The sequence below is a fragment of the Tenrec ecaudatus genome, chromosome 9, assembly GCF_050624435.1.
Source record: "Tenrec ecaudatus isolate mTenEca1 chromosome 9, mTenEca1.hap1, whole genome shotgun sequence".
NCBI classification, from domain to species: Eukaryota; Metazoa; Chordata; class Mammalia; order Afrosoricida; family Tenrecidae; genus Tenrec; species Tenrec ecaudatus.
Genome location: NC_134538.1, coordinates 9,483,251 through 9,496,377, shown reverse-complemented (window position 1 = coordinate 9,496,377; position 13,127 = coordinate 9,483,251). Strand labels below are relative to the sequence as shown.

Genomic DNA, 13,127 nt, shown 5'->3' with positions numbered 1-13,127 from the left:
TAGAATAAAGTTCAGCAGAGCATCCAAGCTGAGCTAAACTAGGAAGAAAGATCGGATGTTCTACTAGAAGAATCGTCTCATGATAAGCCTGTGGATCACTATGGTTCAATTCCCAACTGAGAGCGAAGAGAGTGTTGGACTGGTAACACTTTGCTCTGTTGTGCACTGGCTTGCCAGGAGCCAGAGGCAACTAACTGGCAGCTAATAGCAACGTCTGGGAAGTGTAAGTGTTCTGTCCTCACTGAAGTAGAGAAAAGAGAGGATTAATAAGCACTTAGCTAAGTAACAGCTTCATAACTCAGCAAATGGGCTTATCCATTGACAGCCTAATCTCTAGGATCAGTTTACTTACATAAGTAAGTGACTTACATAGCTGAGACATCACCTTGAAGAGTTATGATGGAATCCGCTTCAGGAAATGTACATTTGTTGAAGGGGGTATTAATTCAAAGTACTGGGGCAGTGACCAAAAGCTGACTTAGAGCTACCAAACTGGGGCCCTAATATGCTCTTCCTCCCACCCCCAATCTCTCAACAGTATCTTTTCTCATTGATTTTAGATTATTCCAAATACCATTGTAAGAATTCATGACCGGCCACTAAGCATCAAAAAGCCACAATGCCTCTGCTGAAGTTGATGTTTTAAAAGCTGATCAAGTTTCCCATTGATTAATGGCCAGGGCAATTCAGTCATGTGTTGGCAAACATTTGGTCCCTAGTCGATGAACATTGGAAATCACAAGTAGGGATTTTTTCAAAACTGTCTCATTGAATATCACTTTCAGGACTTAGCATTAAGAGGGTGAACTATCAATGATGTAGCACAGACATCCTCCCAATTCTTCCTCCCCGCCACAAAAACGTTTTTAAATGCATGGGCCTGGTACTAACTGGTTGACAAGAGTTAAACAAGGGAGCAAAGAAACAGGGGAACCTAGGATTTTGAATGCAGGTAAAAGAGGGAAATAACCCACAGGAAACTGAATAGCAACTATCAGTCTGTCAATTTGTCATACTGTGGCATCTTGCATGTTGCTCTCATGCTAGAAGCTACACATCAGATATCAGCAGTATACGCGAAGGTTTCAGCAGAGTTTGCAGACTAGAAAGAAATGCCTAACAGTCTCCATCCTAAAATTAGCCAGTAAAAATACTATGAGTCACAATATAGTATTGTCTGTACAGTGCTAGAAAATGAGATCCCTAGGTTGGAACTTACTGGAACTAAATGGTGGCCACATAATGTACTGGAGCACAATCATAATCATGCAGCATGCTCAGGGCCGAGCAAAGTGTTGTTCCATTGCACACAGGGTCCCGTGAATTCGGGTAAACTCGAAAGCAACTAACAAAACAGCTTCAACACAAAAAAGATTGGACTGAGTTTAGACGCCCTGGTGGCACAGTGGTTAAAGTGCTCAACTGCTAACTTAAAAAACAGGTTGGAACTCACTAATCACTTTGGGCGAGAAAGATGTAGTCGTTTGCTTTCATAATGATTCATTCAAGGAGAACCCTAGGGTCTAGTTTTACTCTGTCCGAATTGAATTGACTTGATAGCAATGTGGTTACCAGGAGAGAAGCTCACAGAGAAGAGATAGTCCATGTGTCTGGTGGAGAGATGGGAAGAAGCAGTCTAGGGATCACCACCTGCAAATGATTGGTCTTGCATGTGATTCCACTTAAACTAGAAAGAACTGGGGTGATGTGATGGGGACGTAGGTCAAAGTGACCCGGCATGAGGATAGAATATATGTAACTTAATACCTCCTTTCACGCCAAAAAACACCCAACCAACCAGACAACAACAAAAAACCCTAAACCTCCACTCAAATGGTCACCAAACACTTGAAGGGATCAGGTCATTAGCCATCAGAGAAATGTAAATCCAAACCACAACGTGAAACCACTTCTGGGTATCACACTAAAAGGAGCACTAGTAGTGCAGTGCAGTAGTAGTGTTGGATTGCTAACTACAAGGTTAGTAGTTCAAAACCACTACTATACAGGAGATTCTACTCCCTTAAAGATTCACAGTCTCAGAAATCACCGTAAGTGTTCTACTCTTCCTTAACGGGGTAATAAAGTTAGAATCAACACAATGACATTTCATTTTTGTTGTTGTTGTTGTAAGGATGGCTAAAGAATATCACTTTAATGCCAATGCTCCCCAAGCTTAGCCACCTATTGTCTGTCATTGGATGCTTGAGATGATGCTGGAAAAGTTTCAGTGAAACTTCCAGACTAAGGAAGATGAAGATGAAAGACCTGGAACTCTATTTCTAAAATAATCAGAATTACAAAGAATCAATTTCAGTGTGCGTGAGGATGGTGCAAAACCAAGTGATGTTTTATTCCACTGAGCACAGGGTCCAGGAGTCAGCGGTCAACTTGAGGACAGAGACTACATTGAGATATTCTAGAGTGAGAAGATAAAAGGGGACCTCTAACATGAAATGATCAATTCTTAAGATTCAGCCTAAATTTTAAACTTAACATAGATGGCCTCTGAATTTAATACAATCTCTATCCTATAAAATATTACACTACAATAAAGAGATTTCATTCAAGACAAACTAGAGTAAGTACATACCAGCACCTCATGCTAAACTCTGGCTTTGGTTCAGAAATACATCAAATGCTCGTTAAAGATGTTTTGATTAATTTTGTATCTTCTAGAAAGGACCTATTTCTCTAACCAATTATGATTTAAAGATTTAACCCTTGTTTACCAATGTGTTAAACAGGAAAGAAATAAAAATGAAATCACCATGCCCACCCCCCATTTTTATAACCTGAATATTTTAGATTTTAAGTCTTTTCACTCTTATTCTTTCACTGATCTTGTATAAGATAGAGTATGCTGCTTTACTCAGCATGTATCCAAAGTCCCCCATTTTAAAGGTGAACATTTGTTAGTAAAAACAACTAAGTGATCAATGTGAGCTTTCTATTGGGTGATTTTTCAAATGATAGCAAGGTCTGAAGTGGTGGCTGCCCAAAGAGTCTGTCCACTTTGTGTGCCTGCTCAAGTCATACACAGTGGGAAGGGAAGAGGGTCCTCTTGATTGGTTGCTAAGTGATAAACTTGGTGTAAGCAGTGGGTGTCTCTAGTGTTTTCAAATACACGGGGTGTTTTCCTAACTCCACGGTGATATCCAAAATAGAGTCACGATGAATAAAAAATGGTCCGAAAACATAGTAGGTGTCATCAGTATTACGGACTATTATTCTGGAAACAGTATTTCAAAGGGGCAACTCAGAGCCATACAAATGTAAAATGTCTAGCTCTGGCTTAAGATAAGTCCCCTCTGTTGTTATCATTGCAGTGGGAAGCCTGCATTAAATCATCTTTATTATTTCCATGGCTTCTGCTCAGGAAAGCTTTTGCTTAGGTCAACTCCTGTGCACTGTGTTGGCATTCAAGCACAAATTGTTGATGCACCTAAATCAATCCAAGAAGTGGTGGAGAAAGGAGGGAGTAAAAATATGCCTGGGTCTCCTGTATCCCACAGAACCTTCTGTGGATTCTCTCTCCACCTAACCAATGCACATGCCCGGCAGTGCTCTATCTGAAGATTGAAAACGTTGTAATCCACCTAAAGTGACAAAAGTTCAGAGGGGACATACAACAAAGGAATAGATTTCCTTATAGCTGTTAACATACGAGGAAGACACTGTCTTCATGGGGGTGTTTTGGAGAAAGAATATGACCGTGTAGTCGGCATAACTCCACCCACCCTTTTAGGGCCGCATTGCAAAGCCAATGTAAGGAAACATAAGGATGACTAGTCTGGAAATCAAAAACACTGACTGCCATTGATTACCTCTGTATTCTTAGGCAAATGACATCCTAATCTAAAGTTCATTGAATTGTATGAGACTAATGGTGAAAATTATGATGATCCTAATCATGTGCTGAATGCTTGTAATTGTTGGGCAATGTATGAGTCATTTTATTTAAAACATCATTTACTTTTAACATATCATGAAATGGCTGTACTAACATCATTCGAAAAGACTATGTGACAAAAGTTGCTACAAGGAAATATCAACTTTATATGAAGAGAAAACCTCACACTTTTAAATAGTAAAGTCAAGGAGTATTGCTGCAGAGTTACAGAAATTTATTAAGCAAATATATCAAGATAGGAAGCTATTACTTTTCAAAGAAGCTTCTTCTGGGTTTATACAGTCAATAAATCAACCCATCTATTGTACTGGGCAAATCTGCTGCATAAGATCTCATTAAAGTATGAAAGAGCAAACAGAGATGTAACTGAGGACTAAGGTACATCTGACCCAAGCCATGGTATTTTTCAATAAGCTCATATGCACGTGAAAGCTAGATAATGAATCAGGGGAACTAGAAGAGTTAGTGCATGTGAATTATGCCATCGGTAAAGAATGTTGAACGTGCCATGTTGCTGTTGTTGTGTGCCATTGAGCTGCACCCAAGCCATAGCACCTGTAGGCACAACAGAGCGAAACACTGTGGGCCCTGTGCCTTAATCACAATTATTCCTATGCCTGAGACCATTACTGCAGCCACGATGTCAATTGGTCTCCTGGAGAGCCTTCCCCTCCTTTGCTGTCCCTCTAGTCTACCAAACTTGATGTCTTTCTTCAGAGACTGGTTTCTCCTGACAACATGGCCAAAGAATGGAAAATGAAGGTACACTCTGGCCATACTTCTTGCAAGACAGGTTGGTTTGTCCTTTCAGTAGGTCAATCTACTTTCAATATTCTTCTCCAGCACCAAAATTCAAATGCGTGGATTCTTCTTTGGTGTTCTTTATTTAGTGTGCAATCATCACACACATATGAGGCAATTGAAAATAATATGGCTTGGGTTAGGCACACTTCAGTCCTCAAAGTAACATCCTTGCATTTCAATACTCAAAAGAGGTCTTGTGCAACTACCGTAATTTGCCTAATGAAAACTAATGATCTCTTGACTGCTGCTTCCTATAAACATGGATTGTGGATCCAAGGAAGATGAAATCCTTGAAAACTTCAATCTTTTCTCCATTTATCACGATATTACCCATTGGTCCAGTTGTGAGGATTTTGGTTTACTTCACATTGATTTATAATCTATACTGAAGGCTGAAATCCTTGATCTTCATCAACAAGTGCTTCAAGTCCTCCTCACTTTCAGCAAGTAAAGCTGTGTCATCTGCCTGTCCAACGTTGGTAATAAGGCTTCCTCCAATCCTGACGCCACATTCTACTTCATATAAGCCAGCTTCTCTGATTATTTGCTCCAGATACGGATGGAATAAGTATATTGAGAGAATACAATCCGGAAACATACCTTTCCTGATGTTAACCCTGCAGTACTCCATAGTTCTATTTCCACAACTGCCTCTTCATCCCTGTACAGATTCTGCAAGAGCGCAATCTAAGATTTCCATTCTGTTAATGATATATATTGTTATGGTCCGCACAGTCACAAGCCTCAGCTTCCAGCCAAGATCCATCTGACATCTTCAGTGATATCCCTTGTTCCATGGCCTCTGGTGACTCCAACCTGAACTTCGATCTACTTCCCAGTAGTGTATCGCTGCAACCATTACTGAATGACTTTCAATAAAACATTACTTGCACAGGATATCAATGACATTGTTCTATCAGCATATGTTTTTTGAGCATACTGTTGGGTCATCTTCCTTTGGAATGGGTACAAATATGGATCTCTTCCAGTCAGTTGACCAAGTAGCTATCTTTCCTGGCCCAGATGAATAAGTACGTCTGGTACTTCTTCAGCTTGTTGAACACTTCAATTAGTATTCTATCAATTTCTGGAGCCTTGTTTTTAGCTGTTTTCAGTGCAAGTGGACTTCATCCTTCAATACCATTGGTTCTTGCTCATATGCTTCCTCATGAAAGGGTTGAATGTCTCCTAGTTCCTTTTGGTTTGGTGACCCCTGCGTCCTTTCCATGTTCTTTTGATGATTGATTCCTGCATTCTTCCATATTTTGCCCATTGAATCTTTCCACATTGCTACTCGAGGCTTGATTTGTTTCTTTTAGTTTTAGATAGTCTGAGCAAGTTCTTCCTTTTTGATTTTCTAACTCTACATCCTTGTACAACATAGTGTTAAGAGTACTGTATAATAGGTCATCATTGATTACGGGAGGCAGAAAAGAAGGAGAGAATCAGAAAGGGAGATGGAGAGAGGTTAGGAAGGAGGGTAGAACAGAGGGAAGGAGGAAAGGAAGGGAAGAGAAGAGGAAGGGAGGGGAGGGAGGAGGACAGGTAAGTAAGGCCGTAGCAATCCTAGTCCAAGGATGAGTTCTCAATAATCACAGCCATGAGATTATTTAGAAGCACAATGAAAAGGTCTTTCAAGGATGATTCCATGATCTTAAATTCCAGAATCTAAAACCTCAAAGAAGAAAGAAATTCAAAGAAACCGTTCTGAAGCGCAGATGCTGGGATATGGTTTTCAACCTACAGTGCCCCATGGGTAACCCCTCAGTGTCCCCCGGGAATTCCCTGAGAACATTATCTTCTGTAACCCCATGATAGGATTCCCTAATTGTATTGAGCTGATGCCAGGAGGGAAACCCGTCTTTCACGCACAATGGAGTCTGACTCACACCCAAGGGGAAAGCGGACCATCTGCTACTTGACCCATGGCTTCTGCGGCAATGGTGAATGTGAGCTCCTGGAGCTAAATGAGAGGGTGACCGTATTTCCCAGCCATAAACATCCAGCCAACTACTGATTATAAGGATTTTTTCCCTGTTCTGGAACAGAGCTGTTACAAGTCCGGTATTTAGTGGATTGCCCAAGCTTTTATTTTATTCTAGGGTGGGGGTAGAGTGTGTCTTACAAATTCTCTATAATATCTCTTTTAAGGGGAATGGGGGGGCTCTTCAAACTTGGCATTTGTCATTTTAATCTAATGACCTCCCAAAAGGAATTTAAGTGGAAATGATACTTTTATTATTACTGATACCATTCTCTCTCTCTCTCTCTCTCTCTCTCTCTCTCTCAATCTTTCTCTAACCTTGAAAGGTAGCTTTTATGAAATTGCTTACTAATTTCTCATTTCTCCTTGAGCACATATAACCAAATATCCAAAACATCAACCAGAAGGCAATAAAATCGTCCACACACAGCAAGTAAACAGTCCCTAAGTAGAATGCCTACTTTGCTCAACTACCACTGAAAAGAGAGAATTAAATGTAGGTATTTCAGACCAATAGATATTCAGCATTTACCACTGACAAGTGTTTCATAAAAAATTCCAAAAGAAACCTTGTTCTTTTTCTCCACAGTAGCTCCTTGTCCCTAGAATAGTCCATGACATATAGTAGACACAAAACTAATATTTGTTGAAAGAATAAATTACCTACTACAACTTGAGTAAAATGACACACATACCCAGGAAGATGGAGCCAGGGGGCAAGTAGCATTGGTGAACAAAGAAGCCAATGCCTTTATTAAGTTGCTACTTCTGCTCTAATAAATCACCACAAATTTAGAAGGTTAAAACAGTACAAATTTACCCTCTTATCTTTCTGGAAGTTAGAGTATAAAAGCAAGGCTTCGGCGGGGCTTTTGTTCCTTCTGAAAGTTCTAGGGGAGACTCCATTCCTTGTCTTTTCCAGTTTCTGGAGACTGACTGGGTCGTTTCTTGGCATCCATCTGACCTAGTACTCTCCTACTATCCTCACTCTGATCTCCTGCCTCCCTCTAGGATTGCATTGGGCTCCTGATATAATCCAGTATAATCCTTCTATCTCAGCATCTTTAAGTTAATATCATTTATCACATACAGTAATATATTCACAGGTTCTCGGGGAACTAGCTGGGTGATATCTTCATGGGAAGAAGCCATTATGATGCAAAGGTTAAGCGCTTGGCAGCTAACCTAAAGATAAGTGGCTTGAACACACCCAGGGTCTGTCTGCACTGGAGAAGGACTATTTCCAGCTCTTAAAAGAAGAAGGAATGAACCCAATGCCATGAGTTGACTTGCGGAAACGCATTAGGGCAAAGCAGAACTGACCCCACAGTATTTCTGAGGCAGTACATTTTTGTGAGAACAAACGGTCTCATCTTTTTTGCTGGGAAGCAGATGGTGGGCTTAAATGACTGACCTTTCTGTTAGCAGCCCAATTAAATGCCAAGAAGACCATTTTTTTGCTCTATTACATGGGGCTGATATGTGTGAAGCACCAATTATCACCCAGCAACAACATCATTGCAGGGGCCCTTATTCTGCCCATTGGGTTTAACCTTTTTGATGTGGTAAATAAAGTGTAACAACCAGTAGGAGGAGCTTTGAACAATCAGGTCCATAATGATAGTAAATTATTGGATGCAATAATTATCATACATTGGACATAAACAGTAATCATACATTATGAGAGAAAAGACATAAAAAACGTGCTGCTAATCAGCCTGGAACAGCCTTCTATAGAGAATGATAGAGGCATTGGCAACATTGAAACGATGGAAAATCGAACAGAGTGCATAACTTTCAACATTCCATTATTATTGTTATTATGTCGCTGTTTTTATCCATTATTATTGATGGCTGCTATGATTTCCTTGGCTGCTATAGAGTTGCCCAGGAATCACGTGACTCCATACAGCCAGGAACAAGCACTGTCCAGTCCTGTGCCAGCCCCATATTGACCATTGTGTTTCATGAGCTGTCAGTGACTGATTTTAAGAAGCAGATTGCCAGGTCATCATTTCTAGTCGATTTTAGTGCAGAATTCCACTGAAAGCTGTTCTGATAATATTACCCAAGCCTCCTATGGCAGTTGCTGCAAAGGAACTGTATAGGCCGGGAATCAAACCCAGGGAGCCTGAGATGGAAGAGGAGAATGGTAACGCTGTCACCAACGTCTCCTTTCAACCCCTAGAGGACATGAGAGAAAGGAATAAGGAAAACTAATACACTCTAAATAAAACAAGATCAGCAAGAGAAGGGAAAAAAATGAAGCAACAGGGGAAAAAGGCATAGCAAAGAGAAAGCAGAAAACAAAAAGATCAAAATGAATCCAAAATGTGATTATATCATGAATCAGACTAAAGGTAGACAAATGAGTGGTAAAACGTTTTGAAAATGTTCTGATGCTTACAAAGAATAATGGATCACCATGTTAGCTGTCCAACCACATCCTTTCGGGTCCTTCCTTACCATTTATGACCCTTGACTTCAATACAATTTCACCTCCAACACCCAATCCTTTGTTACTTTTTTTAGAAGACTGCTCCCAGGTTATGGGAACCAGTTGGATTATCCAACAAGCACCAAGACTTGAGACTTCTAACTTCACACACATTTATTAAATATAGAGTTCCACATTCCCCTCACAGTGAATAGATACCACAGTGTAGCATATGAAGAAATTTAAAACAAATGTGTAAGCAATTTCAATGTACAAGAAAACATGTTGCTCATCTTCAAATTAGGACTGGATCACAAACCTGTTAGCATGTGTTTAAGAGAGATGTGTTCAGCTGCATTGACTAAAGATACAAATCCAGTGACATTTGTATTAGTCTGGGTACATTAGAGAAACAAATCCACAGAAATACATAAGTATAAGAGAGTTTTATATAAAGGGTAAGTGCACATCAAGAAAACATCCCAACCCAGTGCCGCCCAAGCCCACAAGTCCAACATTTACCCATATGTCTGATGCCAATCCACAAAGTCCTCCTCCATCTCACAAAACACGCATGTTGAGGCCAACTGCAGGAGGAAAGCCAAATCAGTAAATGTGTACGCATCTCAGCATTGGCAGGGGTCTCCACTGGGCTGCTCCAGCACCCAGGGCTGCATCCGGGTAGGTCCATGCGGCTTCTCCTCAGGGATGTCTTGCAGGAAGTGAGCCTTGCCAGCTGAAGCAGGGAACTGGCTAAGCCAGCTGCACCCTGGTCCTACCATCACAAAGTAAGAGACCCAAGAAGTAGAAAGACTAGGCTCACTGAGACATTTTCCCCCCCACCCTTCAATTAACCCCACATGTGTTTATCGGCCAGGTTGGCACAATAAACTAACTGCCTCAACACTCATATGTATATAAAAGAGTTTTATAATGAGAAAAAATTATATATCAAGAAAGCAGCCCAGTTCAGTATAACTCAAGTCATAAATCCAATACTAATCTATAATTCCTTCTACCGACTCGGGCAGCCACATGCAATGATGCAGAATTTCAGCAAGATCAGAGTTCACTGGGTGAGAATTGTGTGGACCCAAGGCCAATAGAAATCTGGTAGGGATCCAGCAGCTCTCTGAGTGGCCAGCAAGCAGTGGCGGGGGGGAGGGGGAGGAAGAGGTGGACCCAAGGGTCCCCACCTATAAGAAGGCCACACCCCCAAGGAAATAGCATCTGGCTATGACCTGATTTGACAGGTTTGACCCCACCCCTAGCTTAGAGGGTCTAGTTGACATAAACTCATCTGCCTACCACAGCTGGTTGGATGATAAGTAAATTTTTATTGTAACTACTTGTATCTGAATTCTGATTTTCCTAATTTAATAATGGTGTTCTCTTTTGAACAGTTTGCACCCCAAGCAAATTTAGGTTGTGTCTGTAGGGTGGCCAAGCGGCCAAGTGTCAAGTTCAATCCAGCATAATCAAGATTACGGTGGTCTCTGCCGGATAGTAAGGCTGTTTGAAACCCTTGCCTGGGGCTAGAGCGGATCTGCTAGTGGCTCAGTTTAACTAGATCCTCTGCAGATGAATTTGGGGCTCACACCATTTCCTGGCCCTCCACAAATTGGGTGGTCATTAATTTTAGCCCTGAAACTTTTCTCCTCACCATATTCGTATTTTGCAATTGTCCTCTATGGATCACCAAGCTGGTGTGCTTCTTCTATGTGGACTTCGATGACTCCTCACATGGATGGCTTCTTGTTTTAATACAAGCCTTAAAGACCCCAGAAACAACTTCAGTTGATAGGGTACCATTACACTGCACTACACTTTGCAGTAGCATAATCTTACCTTCAGTGATTATTTCATGGAGGTGGTTATCAAGTAGGGCCATGATGTAGTCTTAAATTGGCACTAGGATTTAGTGCAAACCCAAAATCCATTCCTCAATGTATGGGTTTTTTTTTTCTTTTTGTAACTTGGGAGTTAATGCAGATGTCATACCATTCCACAGTTCAGTCATGTCACACATAATTGTACGATTGCTTACATCATCAGGCTCCAAACATGCTTTACCTTCCTGGACTTCTTCACATCATCTCGCTCTTCTCTCCTCCACCCCTCTATATCTACCTCCCACCAAAACCCTTTTTACTTGCTTTCTCTCTAGGCTCACCATTGGTAGGTTTCATTTACAAAAAAAAACAAGGAACAGATAACACAGCTTCAAGAGGGTGAGCCCCAATAGGGACCTGCCCCTGCTCTGAGACACACCCTAATATAAACAAGAATAACAGGATATCGCAGAATGGCTGTCACAAGACTGTCGGAATAATACACATCTTAATACAGCATCCAGGGTGTTGACGCAGCCAGACCTTGTTTGTTCGCCAATCAACAGTCTATTGCCCTTGGTGCAGCGATTTCCTGCTTCCTCAGACACCATGTGTTTTCTGGCTTAAGTTCTCAGGTTACAAGTGTGTCTGGGGTGGAGTCCAGTTCACCCTGAGAAGTTCCCATATACAGGGGTTCCCTGAGGCAGACTCTGGAGCATGATGGGCATCCCAAATTTTAACTATTTTAAAATGAGTAGTTTTTTATGATAACCACAAAGTTGGGCTCTTTTTCCTGAGATCAACGACCAATTGGAATGCAGATATATTTTCATTATTCTGTATTTCATTACTAATTAAACCTTCTTGGTCTATTCCACATACAAGTCCTCTCTCTGCAAACATTGTTTTGTAAGTAAGAAAGAGTACAGTATCTATTTGGAGATGTGCATGAAACGAGAAAAGAACGATGAAAAGACCAGGAAAGAGCTTATTTGGCAGTTGGATCAGAAAAAAACAAACCAGGGAGGGACCAAGTGACAATGGTGGAGCTAAAAAATGCTCAGCTGGTTGGCTGCGAGGGAGACTAGTAGACAAAGGAGCACCTTCAATAACAGAAGGGAGACAAGAAAGGAGAAAGGAAATAGTGCCATCTAGTTCTGTGAACAACTGAAATATTTCCCCAAAAAGGGGTGCACCGTTCCTGGAAGTACTGCCCCACCAGGTCGATGCGTGGAGTGGACGGAGCAAGCTCCTTTTCCATCTCCCTGCCACAAAAATCTATTTAATATGTTGTCCTCAGAGAAAGGACGTATCCGATATTAAACTGATAAGAACAGATAATACACTTGCTCTTAGCCAAAAGACCGAGAAGCGACCAGCAACATTTTTCAGTTTTATAAAATCCAATATGTTTCTTGTATATTTGTCCCTTTCGATTGCCTGTCAAAACCTCAGGATTGCAATGATGCTCTTCCTTGTGTTTTTTTCCTAGAAAATGTATATTCGTAATTTGTTCATATTTATTGAGGTCTATGATCCATCCCAACTGTGTTTTTGTATATATTCTGAAGTAGGGGTCAGAGTTCTTTGCTTTTTCTTGTGGATAGCTAGTTAGTTCTATATCATTGGTTGAAAAGATTATTTTCTTCGCTGAATTGCTTTGTCAAAGATGCTTGTCAAAAATAAGTGAACCGTATAAGACTTCTTTGTGTCTACTTATTTTATACCATTCTGCTTGATCTTACTGCTCTATAATAAGGCTTGAAATGATGTAAGCGGTCCACGTCCCTCTGCTTTCAGAGTTCTTTGTGCTACGGTAGTTTCTTTGTTTCTCATATCCATTTTAGAATAGTGTGATGGTTTCTATCATTGTATTGGGCGTGTATGTTCTTGCTGCTGTTCAATGACATTGAGTCAGTTCTGATCCACAGCAACCCGATGGACTTAGAACAAAACAAAGCCCAGTCCTGTGCCAGCCTCACAATCGTTCTTATGTTTGAACCCATTTTTGCAGCGACTGTGTCACTCCATCACATCTACAGCCTTCTTCTTTTTCACTTCCCCTCTACGCTACCAAAGATGGTGTCCTTCTGCAGGGACTACTCTCTCCTGATAGATAATATGTCCAAAATACATGAAATGAAGTCTTCCCATACT

General features: G+C 40.9%; 1 non-coding gene across 1 annotated transcript; it reads right to left on the bottom strand.

Moving 5' to 3' along the window:
* Positions 1-12,155: 12,155 nt before the first annotated feature.
* LOC142457436 (U2 spliceosomal RNA) lies at positions 12,156-12,346 on the bottom strand. Its single transcript, XR_012786182.1, has one exon. It is a non-coding gene; the product is annotated as a U2 spliceosomal RNA (small nuclear RNA).
* Positions 12,347-13,127: the final 781 nt, after the last annotated feature.